Genomic DNA, 23,765 nt, shown 5'->3' with positions numbered 1-23,765 from the left:
GAGTCAACCAGGTATTTAAAACACCAGTCTTTACACAAAGGACAAGCATTTAGGCATGCGTTACTCACAGGCTTGGGTATCCTTTGCAGATCCCTAATCAGACACAGTCCACATAAATGTTCTCTCTCCCCTGCGCTCCCAAAGCATCCCAGGCGAACCCATCTCACAGTACTTTTTATTCTTTATCACAATGGTTTATTTCCTTGTCTGTCTCCCTCATGAGTCTGTAAGCTCTTTGGAGGCAATTTCTGTGGTTGTTTTTAATCTCTATATCCCTAGCCTGCCGTAGGTGACCAATGAATCTCCACAGTTAAGTAAAAGAGTGAATGTAATATGATATATGAAGAGTTCCTGCAAATCAATAAGAAAATGATCAACAACACCAAAGAAAAACTGGTAAAGTGCATGAAAAGATGAAACAAAAAGGATACAAATGACCAAGAAGCATATAAAAAGATATCCAAAATCAATCATAATAAAAGAAATGCAAATTGAATCCACACTGAGATATCACTTTTCACCTATCAGATGAGCAAAGATAAAAAGAAATTCAGTAACATATTGTGCCAGTGAGGGTAAGCACTTTCATCTATTGTTGATGGGTATATACTGGTATAACCTCTAAGAAGGACAAATTGCAAGTGTGCATGAGCTTTTACCTAGCAATTTCACTTTGGGGAATTTATTCTAAAAGATATATGCACAGATAGGTGAAATGATGCATGACAACAGCTAAATTTGCCTATATATTCCAGAACTGCTGTACTGATTGTTAAAATGTTGAAACTGTTGTTTGAAAAAGAAAGTAAGTGTTAGTCACTCAGTCATGTCCAAATCTTTGCAATCGCATGGACTATAATCCACAGTCTCCTCTGTCCATGGAATTGTCCAGGAATGAATACTGCAGTGGGTAGACATTCCCTTCTCTAGGGTATCTTCCTGACCCAGGAATCAAACCCAGATCTCCTGCATTACTCATTGGTAAGTACCGACCTGAGCCGAGACCTAGTAACTCCGGGATCCGGGATCATGCTCAGCACTATGGCCAACCTCATTCTGATTGGTCAGTGCTGGTGCTATAAGTGTTGCTAAACATCTGGATATCACTCCTATGTTCAAGGTCATTTACTTCAGCATAGAATGCAATAGCAAAATTTGGGAAATAATCCAAGCAAAAACCAGCATTTATTAAGAGCTTACTATGTGCCACACATTATTCTACGTACTTTACATTGATTAACATATTTAATTCTCAACAACCCTAGGAAGAAGTGTTAGTCCCTCAGCTGTGTCTGATTCTTTGCGACCCCATGAACTGTAGCCAGCCAGGCTCCTCTGTCCATGGGATCTCCCAGGCAAGAATACTAGAGTGGGTTTCCATTTCCTACTCCAGGGGATAATCCTCACCCAGGGATCAAACCTGAGTCTTCCGTATTACAGACAGGTTCTGAACCATCTGAGCCACGAGGGAAGCCTGGGAAGAAAGCACTATTATAATTCCCCCAAGGTCATATAACTAACAAGCGATGAGAAGAATTTTATCACGGTAGTCTGATTCTAAATCCTCTCCTCTTAAAACCAAATGTCCTTCACCAGGGATTGGTGAAGTCAATTACTGTATAGCCACGAAAGAGAATATTACACGGCCACAAAGAAGATAAAGAAGCTTATAATGGAATAGTATTCAAGCTATATTACTAATTGAAAAGAAAGTACAGAAAAATGTGTTTGCTGTTAAATACATACATAAAATTGCAAACTAGATACATAGGCTATGTCTAGAATTATATTGAATACATATGAGACTGATAACAATAACTGCTTGCCTCCGCAGGGACAAAGTATTAGGGAAAATGTTTGTAGTGTGTGCCTTTTGTACATTTTGGATTGAATACTATTTGCATGCACTGCCTATTTTAAAAATAAAACTGCCAATCAATTTTTTAAATGAATGATATGATGTGGACACAGATATTCTGAGCAGAAAGTCAAAAGACCTTAGAGAGAAATAGAAAAGGTATATGGCTGGCTGGAGGTGGGTGAGAGTCCATTCTCCTGGCCATCAGCAGGGACTGGGTCTTTGAGCAAAGCATTTGAAGATAAGGAAGTTGTGAGGATATTTGAAGGTGGGGGAAGGGCATTTTAAGGGGAGAGGCAGAGATAGGGAGATGTGAAAAATTTTAACAAAATGAGATGAAGGTCACTGGAGGTCTGTGTGCCCTCTATATTTGGGAGCAGATGCACAGGAAGCTAATACCTGCATTTGGAGGGATCCAAGGAGGGACTCCAAGGGGCCCCTGAGGCTGACAGCAGATTAGAATCAGCCCAGTGATGCTCATTTTAAGGAAATTCAGAAGAACATGAACTCAAACTGCCTGAACCTCACCCTGTCCCACATCTAGTGCTGGTGAGGAGTTAATCTGTGGAGCCGTCCTCAAAGGACTGGACAAGAAACAAAGATATAATTGAAGGTTTGGGGGAAAATAGGGCCAAGGGAAAACAGTTCAAGGAGCTGAGACTGTCAGTTCTGAAGGAGGACAATTACTGTCCCCTCCTTGAACGACGCATCATTGCATTGTCAGTGGGATGGTGACCAGCTGTTCTCTGTAGTCACAAAGGAGACAAAGAGAAAAAGGGCTTCGACTGCAGCATGAGCAATTTAAATGAGATTCAGAGAAAAACTTTCCATCAGAAAAATATAAAGTTGCTAAAAGATTTTGAGGGAGAATACAGTATCACTAACCCTCCCTCTAAATTGAGCTGGCGCTGCACAAATCAACCTGGGTTTGAATCAGTCATGTTCTCTGCTTCCCAGTGTCTTCATCCTGAGCTATGGGTAGTATCAATAATATCATCCTCACAAAGTTGCTGTCAAGATTTACAGATCCTGTGTGTAAAAAATTAGAACAGGGCCTAACACAGAGTAAATCCTGAATAAATTGCAGCTTTTGTCCTTTATGGTAAAACAGTGTCAATTAAACAAGGTCTTAAATGATTTAGACAGTTTCTTGGGATGGTCCCTGAAGGTCTCTTTGATTCAAGCAAACATCCCAAATGCTTTATCAATAGTTTTATATACACAGTTTTATAATGAAATACTAACTTTTCTGGAATAAATATTAGACTATTCATCCTACTTGCTCTGATTGTAAAATGTTCCACTGTCAGCCATGTTCCTCAAAATCACATTTCTAACAACTTTCCCTCTGGAGGGAGGGCTGTGTAGAATAGTTCCAAACACTGCCAAAAAACTGGGTAACCTGAGGGTAGCACAGGTTACTGAGGCGATTGAGCTGCAGAGCCCCACAGGCTGGGACAAAGGTCAGCCCAACAGTGAACACGGTGGGTGACGTCCCATGGTTGGAGGAGCTTTGATTATGTGTGAGAACTTGACACAACACCGGGTGGAGTGCCAATAATGACCAAAATTTAATTTCTTGGCAACTTGGCAAAATGGGAAACAGGACTATTTTTCACAATCTTGAGTTTTGGCCTGAGATTTAAACCTGCTCATTTCTAGATCTAAAACCTCAGTGGTATTTCTGTGGCTGAAATATTCCTTCCCGGACCATGCAGCCTATAGTTTTTGAGAGCGTCAATTTTAACATGTCTGGCAAATTTTTCCCCTGGTCCAGCCCAACTAATCAGATGCCACCCCTTGGGTATAAGCTCTCAGACTGGTGTCTCACCCAGGGATCGAACCCAGGTCTCCTGCATTGCAGGCAGATTTTTTACCATCTAAGCCACTAGGGAAGCCCTGGTGTCTTACAAGTAGGATCAAAACAATAGGTAAAAGATGAGCTGACTCTGTATACCAATCTCTGGAGTTTATGTTTGAGAAATAAACTCATACTACTACAGTGATTCATCATCATCCATTATAGTGGGAGGATAGAATACAAGGTGACAATTTAAGGAGACACATCTCACTGCAGAATGATGAATTACCTTAGACATAACATGCTGTCAGCCCAGCCTCCTCTTTCCTGCTTGCAGGCAAAGGAAGGGTGTTTGTCTGTATCAGATTTGAGGATCAGATATCATAGATGAAGCTGAAAAGAGTGAATTCTTTGTTACTCAACAAAGCCCATTTTGAAAGCATTATCCCTTTCTGCTGCTATGCTTATCAAAGAGAATCAGATTATCACCAGAACAGGGCCAACCATTATTTTATAGAGAAAGCTAGATCATTACTCATTAGGATTTAATTACTGAGTTAAATTTCATTGATGCTACCTCCTCCCATTCTCTCTCTCTCTGAACAAAAATTTTAGAAATTTCCCCTTTTCTTTGTGATTCTATTATTCTCTGTCTATGAGTACTGTAATACCTGTTTTGCTAACACTGCTTCTTAATTGATTTAAAAAATTAAGTTCTAAACACTAGTCTCTATGAATCACTTTGGTAGTATCGTCTCTGTGAATCCATTGTCAATGATTAAATATAACTAATTGTGGGCTTTTCCATTAATAGATAGCTAAAGTATTGCTATTTAGCATAATATTAAATCATCTATCTGAAAATGTGGGCTTCCCTGGGCTTAACTGCTGAGCAACCTATATTGAAAAAGCAGAACTACTGCCTATGTGATAAAATAAGGAAAAGGTGTCTATAGCAAGAACATATAAAATCTAAAGTAGTAATCATATCTGGAGTTTATCTTCTTCTTCCTGAAATATAAAAGAAAGTAAGATGGAGGAGGAGATTATGAAAATCAAGTAGGTTTTCAGCAATAGCAGAAAATAGAGCCTGTGACTATCAATCAGACCAGTGAGAGTGTGCGGAGGGTCCAGACTCCTCTGACCTCTTCAGAAACAGAAAAACTCATACTGAGGTGCAATATAATATTAGAAGAACATATTACAATGTAATATTACATTGTACCCTGAGGAGCAATGTACTCCTTCTAGTATTTCCAAACCAGAAAACTTGGTGTATGGTATGATGAGGAAGACTGTAGGTATAAGCAACAGCTCACCCCAATTCACCCTAATCCATTCATTCATTCAATCTTTCATTTAAATGCATATTTATTGAGTCCCTGCTCAGGGCCAGTTATTAGGCATACAGCAGTACATAAGACAGATACATTTCCTATCTTTGTGAAATACATAATGTAGGAAACTCCAAAGATACTTCACATAAAACAAAATGGGAAAAAAAGAAAAAAGCAAAAGTGACTGAAGAGAATTGAAGTAAATGCTAATTTAGACCTCGACGGCTGCACAGAGAGGAATCAGTTTGATAACCATCATCTTTTTTTTTATGTTGTAAGCTGCCATTTTGCATACAGTTGCTCTTAGTATGTTAACAAAAACTTTCCAAAGTAGATTCTGTTCTTCTTTTACCAGCTGAGGAAGCTGAAGCTGGTTAAGTAGCTTGCCTAAGGTCAGAGGCTAGAATGGCCAAGCAGTGGGGCTTGAACCAAGACTAACCAGCCTTCTGACACCTCACTCTTTCCCTGTACTGAACATCTTTGGGAGGAGCACTTTTCCTCCCAAGTAAGAATCAGAATCATCACATTAGCTTAACAGAAGGAGACCTATCTAGAGCATATGAACTTAGCTCCTTATAAGATGCTTCATAAGGATTTATCATCTGTTTTTCAAAGATCATTACAAAAAATAGTTATATATATAGATAATTTCTGCTTCTGAAATACTACAGTAAACAATATCATCAGTTATGTTACCCCAGTTATTAAAGTCTACAAAATAACTTGCTTTCTTGTAAAGAGCCTCTGGATGAAAGTGAAAGAGGAGAGGGAAAAAGTTGGCTTAAAGCTCAGCATTCAGAAAACTAAGTTCATGTCCCTTCACTTCATGGGAAATAGATGGGGAAACAGTGGAAACAGTGGCAGACTTTATTTTTGGGAGCTCCAAAATCACTGCAGATGGTGATTGCAGCCATGAAATTAAAAGATGCTTACTCCTTGGAAGGAAAGTTACGACCAACCTAGATAGCATATTAAAAAGCAGAGACGTAAAAAAAAAAAAAAAAAAAAAAAAAAAAAAAAAAGCAGAGACGTTACTTTGCCAACAATGGTCCATCTAGTCAAAGCTAAGGTTTTTCCAGTAGTCATGTGTGGATGTGAGAGTTGGACTACAAAGAAGGCTGAGCGCCAAAGAATTGATGCTTTTGAACTGTGGTGTTGGAGAAGACTCTTGAGAGTCCCTTGGACTGCAAGGAGATCCAACCAGTCCATCCTAAAGGAGACCAGTCCTGAATATTCATTGGAAGGACCGATGTTGAAGCTGAAATTCCAATACTTTGGCCACCAGATGTAAAGAGCTGACTCCTTGGAAAAAACCCTGATGCTGGGAGAGATTGAGGGGAAGGAGAAGGGGACAACAGAGAGTGAGATGGTTGGATAGCATCACCAACTCAATGGATATGAGTTTGAGTAAACTCTGGGAATTGGTGATGGACAGGGAGGCCTGGTGTGCTGCAGTCCATGGGGTCACAGAGTCTGACACGACTGAGCGACTGAACTGAATTGAACTGATATGCTTTCTTATGTTAGACATATCATGCTCCTCTTTGTGCTCTAGCTTCTAGGAATTTTTAAGCTTAAAATCATTATCATTTGCTCGTTCAACAAACATTTATGGAAAACGATTAATGTGATTATTTTAGTGTGATATTGTCCCCGCCTCAAAGGGCTTTTGATTTCCCTTTAATTGTTGTCACAACTGTTCTTCTCTTAAACATTTATTGCTATGTTTCTTATTAGCTGTGTTTTTCAAAAGTAGCCAGGAGAGCATAAAGTTGTAAATGATAGACAGCTAAAATGTTTTTATTGTAAGAATGATAGCATCTGGGACGAATTGCAGCATAGGGGATAAGAGAACAGGGCTTGAAATCTCACAGACACTGCGTTTAAATCTCAACTCTTCCCTCTGACAGTGTAAACCGAGACAGACTATACTTTGCCACTCAGTTTATCCATTTGTAAAATGGAACTAAGAATTTCCACAGAAATGTTTATAAAGATTAAATATGATACACCACAGTAACAAAATGAAAGATAAAAATCATATATGATCATCTCAAGAGATGCAGAAAAAAGCATCTGACAAACTTCAATATCCTTTCATGATTTAAAAAAGTTCACAACAGAGTGGATATAGAGAGAATGTATTCAACCTAGTAAAGGCCAAATATGACAGCTGTACAGCTAATATAATACTCATCAGTGGAAAGCTGAAAAAAAGCTGCCACTTTTATTCAACACAGTACTGGATATCAATACCAGAGAAATTCAACAAGAAAAAATAAATAAATAAAAGGTATCCAAAACAGGGAAGGAAGACGTAAAACTGTCATTACTTGCAGATGACATTATTTTATATATAGAAAATGCTAAAAACTCCATCAGGAATCTGTTAGAACTAATAAGTAAATTTGGCAAAGTTGGAGGATACAAGTCAGTATATAAAAATACGTTATGTTTCTATACACTTATAATGAACAGTAAGAAAGAGAAGCTAGGAAAATAATCTCATGCACAACTGCATCAAAAAGAATAAAATATTTAGGAGTAGATTTAACAAAGGAGGTAAAAGATCTGTATATTGAAAACTACAAGACATTAATGAAAGAAATTAAGATACAAATAAATGGAAAGATATTCTGTGCTTATGGATTAGAAGATTAATATTGCTAAAATGCATAGCTACTCAAGGAAATATACAAATTCAGTGAACTGTCTATCAAAATTCCAGTGGCATTTTTCACAGAAATAGAACAGACAGTCCTAATATTTGTGTGAAATCATAGAACATCCTGAATAGCCAAAGCAATCTTGAGGAAAAATAAAAAGCTGGAGGCATTACACTCCCTGATTTCAAACCATATTACAAAGCTACAGTAACTAAAACACTGTGTTATCAGTAGTAAAAATAAACATAAAGATCAATGAAAGAGAATAAAGAGTCTAGCAATAAACCCATGAACATATGGTCCAATAACATATGACAAAGAGCAAGATTACAGAATGGGGAAAGGATAATCTCTTCAATAAATGGTGTCGGGAAAATCGAACAACCACATGCAAAAGACTGAAACTGGACTACTATTTTAGACCACACACAAAAATAAACTCAGAATGGAATAAATACTTAAATATAAAACCTGAAACTATACATCTCCTAGAAGAAAACATAGATGGTGAGCTCCTTGACATAGGTCTTGGCAATGATTTTTTTAATCTGATGCAAAAAGCAAAAGCAACAAAAGCAAAAGTAAATACATGCAAATATATTGAACTAAAAATCACAAAAATGAAACCATCAATAAATGGAAAGATAACCTACTGAATGGTAGAAAATGTTTGCAAGTCATATATCTGATAAGAGGCTAATATTCAAAATATATAAAGAACTCATATGACTCAATAGCAAAATCACAAATAATTTGATTAAAAACAGATAGAAGATGTGAGCAGACATTTTTCCAAAGAAGACATACAGATGATCAACAGGTACATAAATAGATGCTCTATATCATTAAGCACCAGGAAAATGCAAATCAAAACCACAATGTGTTAAAATAGCTATTATCAAAAAGACTGGAAATAACAAGTATTGGCAAGGATGTGGAAAAAAAGGAATCCTCACACACTGTTGATGGGAGTGTAAATGGGTACAACCACTGCAGAAAATAGTTCCCCCAAAAAACTAAAACCATAAAAATGTATGATCCAGCAATTCCATTCATATGTGTATATCTGAAGAAAATGAAAATACTAATTCAAACAGAAATATGCACCCCAATGTTCATAGTAGCATTTTTTTCAACAGCCATGATATGGAAGCAACTTAAGTGTTTATCAACAGATAAATGGATTAAGAAGAGGTGTTATACAGCTATAAGGGAATGCTACTCTGCCATAAAAAAGAATGAAAATTTTCCATTTGTGACAACATGGATGGAGGACATTATGCCAAATGAAGTAAGTCAGACAGAGAAAGACAAGTAGTACCTGTTATCACTTATATGTGAAATTTAAAAATAAAATAAATTAGTAACTATAACAAAAAGGAACAGACTCAGAGAAATAGAGAACATATTAGTGGTTACCAATGGGGAGAGGGGTGTGGGGAGAGACAGGATACGGGTAGGGGATTAGGAGGTACAAACTACTATCTGTAAAGTAAATAAGCTACAAGGATGTATTGTACAGCACAGAGAACATAGCTAATATTTTATAATAGCTTTCAGAGAAGTATAACCTATAAAAATTTGAATCACTATGATGTATACCTAAAATGTTATAAATCAAATATAACTCAATAAAAAATTAAAAACATATATATATATACGTGGGGGGAATATAAGTTCAAAGACACAAAGAACATAATGGTATTTGCCAGAAGCAGAGGGTGGGGAGTAGGAGAAATAGGTGGATTGGATTTTATTTTTTAGTTTTAGTTTAAATAAATTGAATTTAAAAACAAAAGAAGGATTTCCTCAAAGAAGGTTGATAAAGGACAGCAGTATCATGAGCTAAGAGAGCAAAACTAGATAATTTACAAAAAACACAAAGTGGCAGAGGAAATAGCTCCAACAGTCTTAATTGAGCTACAATATTTTTCTCATCTCCTTCTAAGCCCAGAAGCTACTTTCTATTTTTTTATACCTCTTTCCCCATTGTTGATTGATAAGAAAGAATAGCAAAGTAAAATGGTTTCCTGAATAAGTTGTTTGACTACACTTCACAAAGCCCAGATTAGATGGAAAAATACCTATATAGTTGATTTCTCTCACAGTTATCTCATGGTTCCATTTTGCATAAAAAGATGTTCAACAAGAAACTTTGGTTCAGCAAAAAGCAAAAAAACAAAAAATTTTAAAAAAAGCAAGTTTGGTTCAAATGGATTCCTAATTACATAATGAAAATTATGCCAATTAGTGCTATTTCTCAGTAAGACTATGAATCCCTACATTTCAGTTCAGTTCAGTTGCTCAGTTGTGTCCGACTCTTTGCAACCCCATGAATCGCAGCATGCTAGGCCTCCAAGTCCATCACCAACTCCCAGAATTTACTCAAACCCATGTCCACTGAGTTGGTGATGTCATCCAGCCATCTCATCCCCTGTCGTCCCTTTCTCCTCCTGCCCCCAATCCCTCCCAGCATCAGGGTCTTTTCCAATGAGTCAACTCTTTGCATGAGGTGGCCAAAGTACTGGAGTTTCAGCTTCATCATCAGTCCTTCCAATGAACACCCAGGACTGATCTCCTTCAGGATGGACTGGTTGGATCACCTTGCATTTCAAGGGACTCTCAAGAGTCTTCTCCAACACCACAGTTCAAAAGCATCAAATTTTCGGTGCTCAGCTTTCTTTACAGTCCAACTCTCACATCCATACATGACCACTGGAAAAACCATAGCCTTGACTAGATGGACCTTTGTAGGCAAAGTAATATCTCTGCTTTTTAACATGCTATCTAGGTTGGTCATAACTTTCCTTCCAAGGAGTGAGTGTCTTTTAATTTCATGGCTGCAATCACCATCTGCAGTGATTTTGGAGCCCCCCACAAAAAATAAAGTCTGACACTGTTTCCACAGTCTCCCCATCTATTTCCCATGAGGTGATGGGACCAGATGCCATGATCTTAGTTTTCTGAATGTTGAGCTTTAAGCCAACTTTTTCACTCTCATCTTTCACTTTCATCAAGAGGCTTTTCAGTTCCTCTTCACTCTCTGCCATAAGGGTGGTGTCATCTGCATATCTGAGGTTATTGATATTTCTCCCGGCAATCTTGATTCCAGCTTGTGCTTCTCCCAGCCCAGCGTTTCTCATGATGTACTCTGCATAGAAGTTAAATAAGCAGGGTGACAGTATACAGCCTTGACATACTCCTTTTCCTATTTGGGACTAGTCTGTTGTTCCATGTCCAGTTCTAACTATTGCTTCCTGACCTGCATACAGGTTTCTCAAGAGGCAGGTCAGGTGGTCTGGTATTCCCATCTCTTTCAGAATTTTCCATGGTTTATTGTGATCCACACAGTCAAAGGCTTTGGCATAGTCAATAAAGCGGAAATAGATGTTTTTCTGGAACTCTCTTGCTTTTTCGATGATCCAGCGGATGTTGGCAATTTGATCTCTGGTTCCTTTGCCTTTTCTAAAACCAGCTTGAACATCTGGAAGTTCACAGTTCACGTATTGCTGAAGCCTGGCTTGAAGAATTTTGAGCATTACTTTACTAGCGTGTGAGATGAGTGCAATTGTGTGGTAGTTTGAGCATTCTTTGGGATTGCCTTTCTTTGGGATTAGAATGAAAACGGACCTTTTCCAGCCCTGTGGCCACTGCTGAGTTTTCCAAATTTGCTGGCATATTGAGTGCAGCACTTTCACAGCGCAATCTTTCAGGATTTGAAATAACTCAATTGAATTCCATGATATCCACTAGCTTTGTTCGTAGTGATGCTTTCTAAGGCCCCCTTGACTTCACATTCCAGGATGTCTGACTCTAGGTGAGTGATCACACTATTGTGATTATCTGGGTCATGAAGATCTTTTTTGGACAGTTCTTCTGTGTATTCTTGCCACCTCTTCTTAATATCTTCTGCTTCTGTTAGATCCATACCATTTCCATCCTTTATCGAACCCATATTTGCATGAAATGTTCCCTTGGTATCTCTAATTTTCTTGAAGAGATCTCTAGTCTTTCCCATTCTGTTGTTTTCTTCTATTTCTTTGCATTGATCGTTGAGGAAGGCTTTCTTATCTCTCCTGGCTATTCTTTGGAACTCTGCATTCAAATGGGAATATCTTTCCCTTTCTCCTTTGCTTTTCGCTTCTCTTCTTTTCACAGCTATTTGTAAGGCCTCCTCAGACAACCATTTTGTCTTTTTGCATTTCCTTTCCATGGGGATGGTCTTGATCCCTGTCTCCTGTACAATGCCACGAACCTCTGTCCATAGTTCATCAGGCACTCTGTCTATCAGATCTAGTCCCTTAAATCTATTTCTCACTTTCACTGTATAGTCATAAGGGATTTGATTTAGGTCATACCTGAATGGTCTAGTGGTTTTCCCTACTTTTTTCAATTTAAGTCTGAATTTGGCAATAAGGAGTTCATGATCTGAGCCACAGCCAGCTCCCTGTCTTGCTTTTGCTGACTGTATAGTGCTTCTCCATCTTTGGTTGCAAAGAATATAATCAATCTGATTTCAGTGTTGACCATCTGGTGATGTCCATGTGTAGAGTCTTCTCTTGTGTTGTTGGAAGAGGGTGTTTGCTATGACCGGTGCATTCTCTTGGCAAAACTCTAATAGCCTTTGCCCTGCTTCATTCTGTACTCCAAGGCCAAATTTGTTTGTTTGTTACTCCAGGTGTTTCTTGACTTCCTACTTTCGCATTCCAGTCCCCCATAATGAAAAGGACATCTTTTTGGGTGTTAGTTCTAAAAGGTCTTGTAGGTCTTCATAGAACCATTCATCTTCAGCTCCTTCAGCTTCTTCCCCACATTTAAGTTAACACAAATCCTTTTGATGAGATGGTTACTCAGAGACTGATTCAGGTAAAACTATTTTTAAGATTTTTTTAAATGTGGACTATTAAGTTTTTATTGAATTTGTTACAATACTGTTTCTCTTTCATGTTTTGGATTTTTGGCTGCAAGGCATGTGGGATCTTGGATCCCTGAACCTGTGCCCCTTGCATTGGAAAGCAAAGTCTTAACCATTGGACCACTAGCAAAGTCTCACTGAGGCAAAATCTTGAATCTCACACTTGCATCCTCTATCCCTCTAGCCTCTTTAGAGAAAAAATAAGATAGAAAGTGTAAAGCATCTAGCAATGACTGGCACATGATTAGTGTTCAACAGTCACTGTGTGTGTGTAAGTCACTCAGTTGTGTCCAAATCTTTGTGACCCCATGGACTATAGCCTGTCAGACTCCTCTGTCCATGGAATTCTCCAGGCAAGAATACTGGACTATTGAGGAGCCATTTCCTTCTCCATGGATTTTCCTGATCCAGTGTCTCCTGTATTGAACTCAGGTCTCTTATATTGCAGGCATATTTTTTTTTACCATCTGAGCCATCAATAGTCACTACTTGTGATTAAAGCAGGTAAAAGATACCACAAATAATTCCACCCTTAAATTCCCAGTCTCTGAGATGGGTTGACATTGGTTTCCATGAAAAATAAATGGACATTTTTAAAACCTCAAAATTTAAATTAATTGTAAACTGTTTCCCTTGGTCCTCTCCAAGATTCTCGGCAATGTTCCATCACTCCTGGTTGTTGAGCTCTCTTGTCTAATTATAAACTAAATTCTGGCTTGTTAGCAGGAAAGATTTTCTCAGGCTCTGTTCTGTAAACAATACCAGAGAAATCACAGATGCTTTGAAAACTGGGAAGGCTCTCCCAATCTGTAGGTTTTTTTCCTTTTTAAAGATCCCACAAGTAACTGGCTTTAAAAGCTGTATATTTGCTATCAACAAGCACAGCACCTTAAGCTTTCCTCTTTCATAGCATGCATCCCACTGTCTTGTAATTGTTTATCTCCTTGTCTGTTTCATCCATAGGAAACTCCTTGAGGACTGCTGGCAGATCTCATTCCTCACTTTTAACCCAGTGGCAAGTATACAGCCGGTGCTCCATAAATATTCAATGAATCAATCAATTAATGAAAAGCTCCATGAGGGCAAGGACCATATTTAATACATTGTATTATCTTCCACAACACACAGTGAATGAATGAATCGACATCATTCACTAAGTCCTTGAGATATGAAAAGCTTTTAAAATACTAACAATTTAAAGTTTTAATCTTATGCCACAATATATGGACTTTTTTTAAAAAGTACTAGAGTTAATTCTTAGAGATCTTTTAAGCCATGGCCAGCATTTAAGAGTTTGAACATCTTTGTGACTGTGTCCACCAAAATTCTCAAACAAATCTCAATGACTTCATACAGTGTTCTGGTGTGGAGTCTTAATGTTACACACTGTCTCACAGTGATAGAAGCTTGGGCCGAGGGTAAAAGGATGTCCCCAAGATCAGACTGAGATTAGCAAAGCCTGTAGCTTCAGCCTGGGTTGTGCTCTTTTTAAAACTCAAGCATATCTGGCAGACACAACAGAGACCTGCCAGGGCTTCATTCACTGTGAAAATTTAGAAGGTTCTTGGAAAATAACTCCTCCAAAACTGGGTTCAAGGACAAACCAATGGAAAGCTGACGGGTGATTCTGAATACTTTCATTTGTGAACTGTTTACTTTCTCAAGTAATCTCTTGTCATGCATGATACTGGCTCACATCGAAACTCAGTCCTTTCCTAGATTTCTACACATCAATATATAAAATCCAACTTCACAGAGCCTTTTAAAACAATATATTTATTTATTTGGCTGTGCTGGTTCTTAGTTGTGGCATGCAGGATCTAGTTCCCTGACCAGGGATCGAACCTGGGCGCCCTGCATTGGTAACATGGAATCTCAGTCACTGGACCACTAACGAAGTCCCCAAAGAGCCTTTCTTTGAGTGGCAGACTTGATAACTTTTTGGGGAGTCTAGACCTCTGTCAAATAACAGTATCACTCCTTCTTTCCTCTTTGTAGGAAAAAAAATGCAAACTTACCTATGCAGAGAAACATCCACGTTCCTTTTACTGCACCTTCTGTTTCTAGTCTCTGCACTGCATATGTTTTCACACCAAATGACTGAAAGGTAGTTCTCTAAACAAGACATTTCTCACCCTAAGAATTTTCTACCAGCTGTTAAAGAATGAAGTTTTGCCACTTGACCTCAGATTCTTAATTGTTACCCTTCATGTGTTAAGAATGAGAATGCTTGGGTTCTCATGACACCCAGAATGAAGACAATCTTTCTCAGCCTCCATTGCTGCCAGGTGCAGCCATGGAATGAGAGAATTGACAGAGCAACTCACTAGTCACGTCCTTACAAAGAAGACGCACGCCCCCCACTTTCTTTGCACCTCCTTCCTGTTGGGTGAAATGTGGGCATGATGGTGAAGGCTGGGGCAGCCATCTTCGACCAGAAGAGAAGGTTGTGGGTTGAGAATTGACAGAGCAGTAAGATAGGAGTTCAGGCCTCTGACACTCTAAAACTACTGCGTCAGTTCTGGACTACTCACACCTAGGCTATGTGCAACAGAGAAACATATTTTTCCCTTGTTTAAGCTGCTATTTTTTTGGTTCTTTATGACAGCCACTAAAACTGTATCCTGCCTAATATTCCTCTTTACACAGATATTGGCAAACATCAACAGCATCAATAAATACTGTGACAGGCATTTTAATCAGATTATCCATTAGAGTAAGCCCTTCTCATTTCCTTTCTATTGCTTTTTTGTTTTCCTTTTTCATGTAGAATCATCCTGCAAACTCTTATCAAGTTGACAGATCTCTATTGTTTGGGGCTGTAAATAAAAATTTTAGCATTTTATATGTGATGGGATTTTTTCCAACTATTTCCAATAAATGCTTCTGAATATACATTTAGTTTACAATTAAATTAAATTATCCTATTTAAATTTCTTAAGCATATAATTTTAATTCCTTTTAGATTTTTACCTTTTATAAAGGTTTTTGGTATGAAGTCTTCAACCATACAGAAAAACAGAGTATCTTTTTTAAAACCCCGAGAAGTCACTAACTCATCAAAATCATATTTGGTTCATTTTCTTATTTGAAAGAAATAAAACCTTACATGTAGTTTAAGATCCTGTAAACCCCCAGTGCCATCCACTTTCCTTCTTCTCCAAAGTTTGCCACTGTAATGAGCTTTGTGTGTGACTGTTCCTACACATATTACATTTTTATTATATACCAAGTCACAAACAGTACACAGTGCTCTTCTGTTTTTTCATACTTGGAATAAATTTTATGCACATTACTCTGCAACTCGCTTCTTCAACACTAAGCTCTAATTCATTTGTTTTAATTCTACTTTATCATTATCTGCAACGTCATCATTCTCCCATAGATGGACATGAAGATTTTTTCCAATTTTTCACTATTTCAATCAATCCTGCAACAAGCATTCTTGCATCTACGCCAGGTATACAGGTTCAAATGTTTTCTAGGATATGCACCTAGAAATTAAACTGTATTGTTGTAGTGTTTCAACTTTAAAAGACTCCTGAATTGCTCTACAAGCTTGCTCTACCAATTTATACTCTTATTCTGCTATATTTTCACTAGCATATCATATGGTCAGTTTTTATACTTTGGGGTATGAAATAATAACACATTTATTTTGGATTTCTTTGATTACTGGTTTATTTGGCATTTGGGAGAAGGAAATGGCAACCCATTCCAGTACTCTTGCCTGGAAAATTCCATGATGGAGAAGCCTGGTAGGCTATATAGTCCATGGGGTCGCAAAGAGTCAGACATGACTAAGCAACTTTTCATTTATTTATTTATTTATTATTATTTTGGCATGCAGTTTTCCAATGCTGTGACCTGCATCTATATTCTTTGCCCATTTTAGCACTGGGTTGCCTAGATTTTTTGTTGATTTGTAACTATTCTTTCTGGTTATATGCATTGGGATCCTAAACCTTTCTGGTTATATGCATTGGAAAGATCTTCTCTCAGTCTATGGGCTATCTTTCAATTTTGATACACAGAATTTAAACATGTTAATGTCAATTCTTTTTTCTACAAATTGTACTTTTGTCTTCTGATTAAGAAATTATTTTGCTGCTTTAAATCATGAAAATATGCTTCAATATCTTATTCTAGTAATTTTGAACTTTCGCTTTTCAAATACAGGTCTTTATGGAAAAATATATGTAAACAAATTTAAATGTATAATTCTGAAAATACAAAATTATGGCTTTTCTGACATTTGAGGGATAAGTTAAAAAAAATATCACATTATTAAACAAATGACATCCAAAAGTATCTGGAGAAATACCCACAGTAGATGGAAGAATTCTGCCATATGCACTTTTTACCCTTTTTGTCACCTTCTGAGTACTTCCCGGACCCTTTCATCCATTTCTCATGCGCTGTGTGATGTTCAGTTCACGCACACACCAGATCTGCTCATCCTCATGTACTCTCCAGCACTGGTCACTTGCCCTTCTTCCCAGATGGGAGCCATCCCAGAGATGGCTCACACGCCAGCTGCTGCCACCATTGCCTCATATCCTAACATCTTCAATTTTCTCAGCCTCCCCTGGGATGGGGACTGGGCTAAGACATGGGCTCCACTGTGCCAACAGCACGGGAGCTATAGCAAGTCTGGTGTGAGGCAAAACCTGGCTGAACTCCATGAAGATTCTAGTTTTTCCAGCCAGTGGTTGTCCAAAAGGGCTGAGTAATAAAGGGGCAAGTGCAAGATTCTCAATGCCTTGTAGGCAGGTTTTCACCAATGAGCCAGAAGATGGAAACAAGACTGCAGATACATGCCATGTCCTTATTCTTCTTTCACAAAGGACTGTTCTGAAAAGCAGTGAATCCACATGACTGATCACTCAGGAGATTTCCCACATTAGCTAGCAATGTTTTCTTGAGAAGGCATACCTAAGCTTCACAATACATAAGCTTCTATTGTTTTCCCTCCTTCTCTACTTTATTCCTTTTTTCCCCTCTCCTATGTCCTCAGGATTGCATCCTTTTCTCCAATAAGTGTGTAAATTTTGCTTCATACTCTCTTTTATTATAGGGACTGTACACTAACAGAATTTGCTTAAAAATTTTAAAATGTGTGCTATCCATCAATAACTAAAATACAAATTTTTTTTTACTAAAACCATAAACAGTTTTATAAAAAAATTTTAGAAATACAATTTGAAAATTTTGTAAATATTATATAATGAGTTGGTTTGTTAGTGATTTTGCTTGTTTGAAAGGAAGATAAAGAAAAGCATAAGATCTGAGCCATATTAAGAAGACACATTGGGAATTTGTGATTGACTAAATGTGAAGATTAAGGGATAAGGGATGTTAAAGTTACACCTAGGTGTTTGTTTTGGGAAACTGAATGAATGGCAATGTCATTTGTTTCATTAAAGCAGAAGGAGGTCTATGTGTGTGATAGGGTAGGACCTCAGGGTTTAAGCAAAGGACTGTCAGGGAAAATGATGAGTTTATGGAATCTGAGAAGTGTGAGATAGATGTCTTACAGGTATTTGCATAAATGGGACTAAACTTCATGAAGTAGATTTGGGTTGAAGATATTGATTTTGGGGTGCTACGTTTGACATTGCTAATTAACCATCGAATGACCACTCCTTCCCATCTTCCTTGCTAACAGAACTCTAATTTTATTCACACAGTGATGTACTCAGTTCAAAGAATGAAATAAAAATTGGTTAAGTCAATTCTTGGAGAAGGAAATGGCAACCCACTCCAGTACTCTTGCCTGGAAAGTTCCATGGGTGGAGGAGCCTGGTGGGCTACAGTCCATGGGGTTGCAAAGAGTCAGACACGATTGAGCGACTTCATTTTCTTTCTTTCTATAGTTCCTTTTGGAGAGGGAAATGGCAACCCACTCCCGTGTTCTCGCCTGGAGAATCCCATGGACGGAGGGGCCTGGTGGGCTACAGCCTATGGGGTTACAGAGAGTTGGACATGACTAAGCATCTAATATACACACACACACACACACACACACTCAAAGTCAGTCCTGGTAACCCCATTTCTCTTTGTCATTGGTATGATACATGACTTACTTCTAAGGCAAGTGAAGCCCACTGAGGAAAGATTTTCCTCTCTTAAAAAGCAGAGAGCAACATGAGAAGAGAGCCCTCTTCTGCCTTAAAACCCCCCTTCCTTCCCACTTTAAAAGTATTATGTGAGAAATTGAGGTTTGGAGCTTCAGCTGCCATCTAGAAACTGGTCAGATGGCTCCGTGAGTGCCAGAGCTGAAAGGTGTAAAGAACCCTGGTACCTGATGACATCTCTGAACTCCTGAACCAACCCTGGAACACACTATCTCCAGATTTGTTGTCCTGTGAGGTACCTGATATCATCGTTAGGTCATTATTGGGTCCTCTGATGCCGCCAAAACCTCCCTAAATAATACAGATATCACTTGCCCATCCTAGTAACTGGAGCTATAGGTTGGATGAGACCAGCAGAAAAGGCCTTGGGTAGAAGTCTAAAAACTACCAGCGTTAAAACAACAGACAGAGGAGAGTGGAAACAGCCATGAGGTATGGGAATGATCAGCTCAGGAAATGTTAATAATCCCATATAACAAAGGGAACAGGAGTCATAATCTAGCAGCACCACAAGAAAATAGATGAAAAGAAATTAACTGAAAACTGTCAGTTTAGCTCTGTTATTGCAACTCTGTTCAAATATTTGGCCAAAGATAAGGTAGAAAATGGGAGCTGTAGGTTTTTATCTAAATAAAGGGTTTGTGGTTTGTTTTTTTTTCCCCAAATTCTGGGAACTTCTTTTTTTCACCACTTTATCCCAATCTAGAATTTGTTTAGAGTCATTCATTGATAAAGCAAGCATCAAGTTCCATGCTTAAGATTTTCCTGTGGGCTTGGGTCATGAAATTCACTTGCCCTGCAGAAATTATCACTTGTCAGCATGAAGCTAGCCTGATGAATAATTCTGACAATACCGCACAACAAACCAGAGAACTGGCCAATTTCAAATTTCTCTACTAGCTCCTGTTTATGCCAAGCTTTTAATTGTGAATGGACATGATAAGGTTATCCCTCTCCCTTTGCATAGAATAAATATTTGTAGACTCATTGACATTACACTATCCATATAATCCATTTATTCTTTCATTGTGCTATGGGTGATTTAAGGGACTAGTACTCCATAGGACCACAGCATAAGAGATGAGGTCAGAGAATACTTCATATGAGATAACAGTGCAATTTTAGAAATGTTCAAGGTAAACTAAGTTAGCACTAGGAAGAAAAAAGGTCATGGGAAAGAACTCTGAAAGTCAAACAGAATTGGTATGAAACTTTGGCCCTACCACTTAGAAACTGTGAGAAATTAAGCAAGATGCTTATAAATACTTTCCAAATCTGTTTTCTCTCTGCCAGATTGGGGACAAATAATATCAACTCCAATTAGTCCTCTTGCTCTGAGGGCTAAATCATGTCTGCAAAGAATTAGCACAGTGACTGGATTATAAGTACATTTTTGATAAATATGTTGCAAAAACATTCTCCCAAGCAGTCATACATTTCTTAAATACAGTGTCTTTCTTTGGGTAAAATAATTTGCATTTTCTGCAATCAGATCTATCCATTCTTTCTCTTTATGGTTCCTATGTTTATATTTTGCTTAGGAGAGTTGTTCTAATTTTCAAGATTTAAAAATGTTGTCACATATTTTTTCCTAATAATTTCTTAGTTAACCATATCCCATTAATCTGAGACTTGGTGGTTAATTGTGACCTAACTTTCTTTTCCAAATCAATATTCAATAGTCTCTCTTTTCAAATGCTATTGAAATAATTTTACCATAAATTTCATAAATGTATGCCTCTGTTTCTAAATGTTGTCTTCTCTGTCAATGATCAAATTATCTATTTCCACATTAAGTGTCACATTATTTTAATTAATATCACCTTATAGTACATTTTACTATGTGGTAAGGCAAGAACCTTATTCTTCCTTAATAATTTTTTATTCCGGCCCAATTTTTTCCAATCAGGTGAACTTTAAAATTCAGTTTATTAGTTTTCCTTTTAAAAACATCCAGCTATAATTGCTATTGGGATTGAATTAAAGTGATACTTTTATGGAATTCAGTCTTCCCATCTATATCTGTTTATTCAAACTTTCTTTTGTGTCGTTTAATAGAACTTTCTGTACATTTTAAGGTTTATTTATATATATTTTATAGTTTTTATTCTCTCTACAAATCTTAAGTTTCTGATATGTGTTTTACACTTGTATTGTAAGATAAACAGGAGTTTTATATTTTCTAATTGACCATCACTGATACTCAGAAATACATGGTTTCTAGCTTATCATATGATCATGTATATATCCTTCTGAATTTTTTTTTTTTCCTTCTGAATTTTTATATTAGTCTTACTAGCTTTTCCGTTGTTTTCTTGGATTTTTAAAAATAGTACATCAGATTTTTACCAAAAGCGACAATTTTATCTCTTCAACTCAAGTGTAAATATTTTCTTTTCTTATTAAGTTGTATGTTTAAGTCCTCCAGTTTAATGTTGAAATGGAGCAGTGATAATAAGCCTCTTTGTCTTATTTCTGACTTTGGTAAGAATTTTTCTGATGTATTACCATTATATACAATGATGCTTTTCTAACTAGCTTTGTTAAGAGATTTTATCAGGAACAGGCATTCACTTTCATCAAATGCTTTTTCAGAATCAATCTACTTTCATCTGTTGATATATAGCTTTCTGAATGTTGAAGCTTCCTTGTATTCCTGCGATAAACCCTACTTTGCTGTGATATATTTTTTCTACATTGTTAGGTTTAATATGCTGATGTTTTAGTTTTTTTCATCCATTTATAATATGGGATGGGTGTAAATTTTCCTTGTGTATGTGCTCTCTGAGCTCTCTCAGCTCCAAGCCCACTCTTCTATATGTTGATTTGTGATTCTGGGATTGGAATTGCACAAACCACATTTCTGCTTCGCCAACTGGCTTCTTCCTAGTCTCTGACTAACAAAGGAGATGACAAGGCTAAAAGAGGAAGAAGGGATTTGCTCCTCCCTGACAGCTTGCCGGGATCTTGCTGTCTGCTTCCTTTTCCTGTGTACAGTATCCTAGCAACATTTCTTCACCCAGCCAGGGCAGTTTCTTCTCGCAGCAACAGCTGAATCCAGTTTGTTGTTTTCCTGACCCTTGCAGAAGCAGCCTCAGCAACCACCACTTCCCTCCATCTCTCCACAACGCTGATACACCCGCACAGGTATGGCAGCAGCCTCTCTTCAGAGATCTGAGTTTCAGCTCATGGGCACCCTTCTTCATATGTCTACATTCTAATATGTTCAACTTCTTTATTCCTTCACACCCTACCCTGTAAACTGCTTTCTTGCAGCTGCTACAATTCTGATACTTTAGACTTCTCCTTTTATCCTTTTGGTTACCTGAGTAACAACTTTACAACTAGTTATCAATTCTTTCCATCATTTTCAACAATTGGCAAGACTTCTGTCTCTGACTGGATCTTCACTGGTCTTCTGTGCTTGTCTGGCTTTGTTAACATGGTCTGGTAGCCTCTTAGAATGAATGAGAAAGCTTTTTATAATTTTTTCATCTGTTCTCAATAGAACTTTCCTATAGATCCTTCTGGGCCTGGTGCCTTTTAATAGGCATATACTGAATTTAATTTTCAACTTCTATGAATACAGGTCTATTTGATTTTTCTATATCTCCCTAAGTCAATTTTTATTAATCTATATTTTCCAAGAAAATAATCCATATCAACTTTATTTTCTAAATTGTTCCTATTAAGCTGTCCACAGTATTCTCTTAAAATTTTACTATCACTCATATCTTAATTTGCCTGGTTATAGAATTTTAGACTCAAAATCAAATTCTTTCAGGCCTCTAAAAATTTGGTCTGCTATCTTTTAGCATTCTGGCAATGAGAATCCTGTCCCTACTCGGCTTTTCTTTCTTTTACACAGAAAGCTTCCCCTTCTCTTTTCTTTTTTCTCCCTTTGTAGAAGTTTTCCATTTTTTCCTTTATTCTTTTAGAGTTGTGAATTTTCACAGGGTAGATGTGGTTGCATTCACTCTGCTTATAACTTCTTCAGTCCCTTCAGTGTAAGAGAAAGTGTCTATTCAGTTCTAGAATTTTCTTTTCTATTGCTTCGATAATCATTGATAATTTTCTCTCTGTGTCTAGAAGTCTTATCAGTTGACTATTGGACCAGCTTATTCACTTTCACATGCTAACACCGTTGATGGGATAACAGGGACTGAATTTAAGCTCTTACCTTAAACAACTAGAAAAGCATACAAAATATATAAAACAACGGGGGTTTTCTTAGACATTGGATAGTAGAATTCAGGATTATCATCCCTGAGAAAAGTGAAAGAAATGAGGTGACCCTTATGACTGGCCCGGCTTCTTCATGGAGACAGTTCCCATGCCACAGGGCAGGGAGGATGCAGCCAAACAGAACTCACTTGGCAATCTTGCTCAGTTCAGGAGACAGAAGTCAGAATATGGGAAGGTACCATTCCTCAGCTATCAGACTGACAAAAATTAAAAATTATGACTGCACTTTCTATTTACAGAATGTGGGAAAACAGGCAGGCACCCTCACACATGCTGATGGCAATACAAACTGGTAAAACCCTTCATGAAGAAAATTTGGCAACACATTACAAAAACTACCTGTGTTTTTGGCAACACATTACAAATTTGGCAACACATTACAAAAACTACATTCCTTGAACCAACAATCCCAATTCTACAAATCTACCTTGAAGATACACCTTAACAATAAAAAGTATACATACAAATACTCATCAAGTTATCCATTGCATCACTGTTTACAACAGCAAAACTCTGAATAATCTAAATGCTCAAATATAGGAGACTAGTCAGATAAACTATGACAGAGTCACACAATAAAATGTTCAGTTCAGTTCAGTTCAGTTCAGTTGCTCAGTCATGTCCGACTCTTTGTGACCCCATGAATCGCAGCACGCCAGGCCTCCCTGTCCATCACAAACTCCCGGAGTTTACTCAAACTCATGCCCATCGAGTTGGTGATGCCATCCAGCCATCTCATCCTCTATCGTCCCTTCTCCTCTTGCCCCCAATCCCTCCAAGCATCAGGGTCTTTTCCAATGAGTCAA

This window comes from Muntiacus reevesi, chromosome 1 (genome assembly GCF_963930625.1).
Source record: "Muntiacus reevesi chromosome 1, mMunRee1.1, whole genome shotgun sequence".
In the NCBI taxonomy this organism is placed as follows: Eukaryota; Metazoa; Chordata; class Mammalia; order Artiodactyla; family Cervidae; genus Muntiacus; species Muntiacus reevesi.
This window is presented reverse-complemented; position numbering follows the sequence as displayed.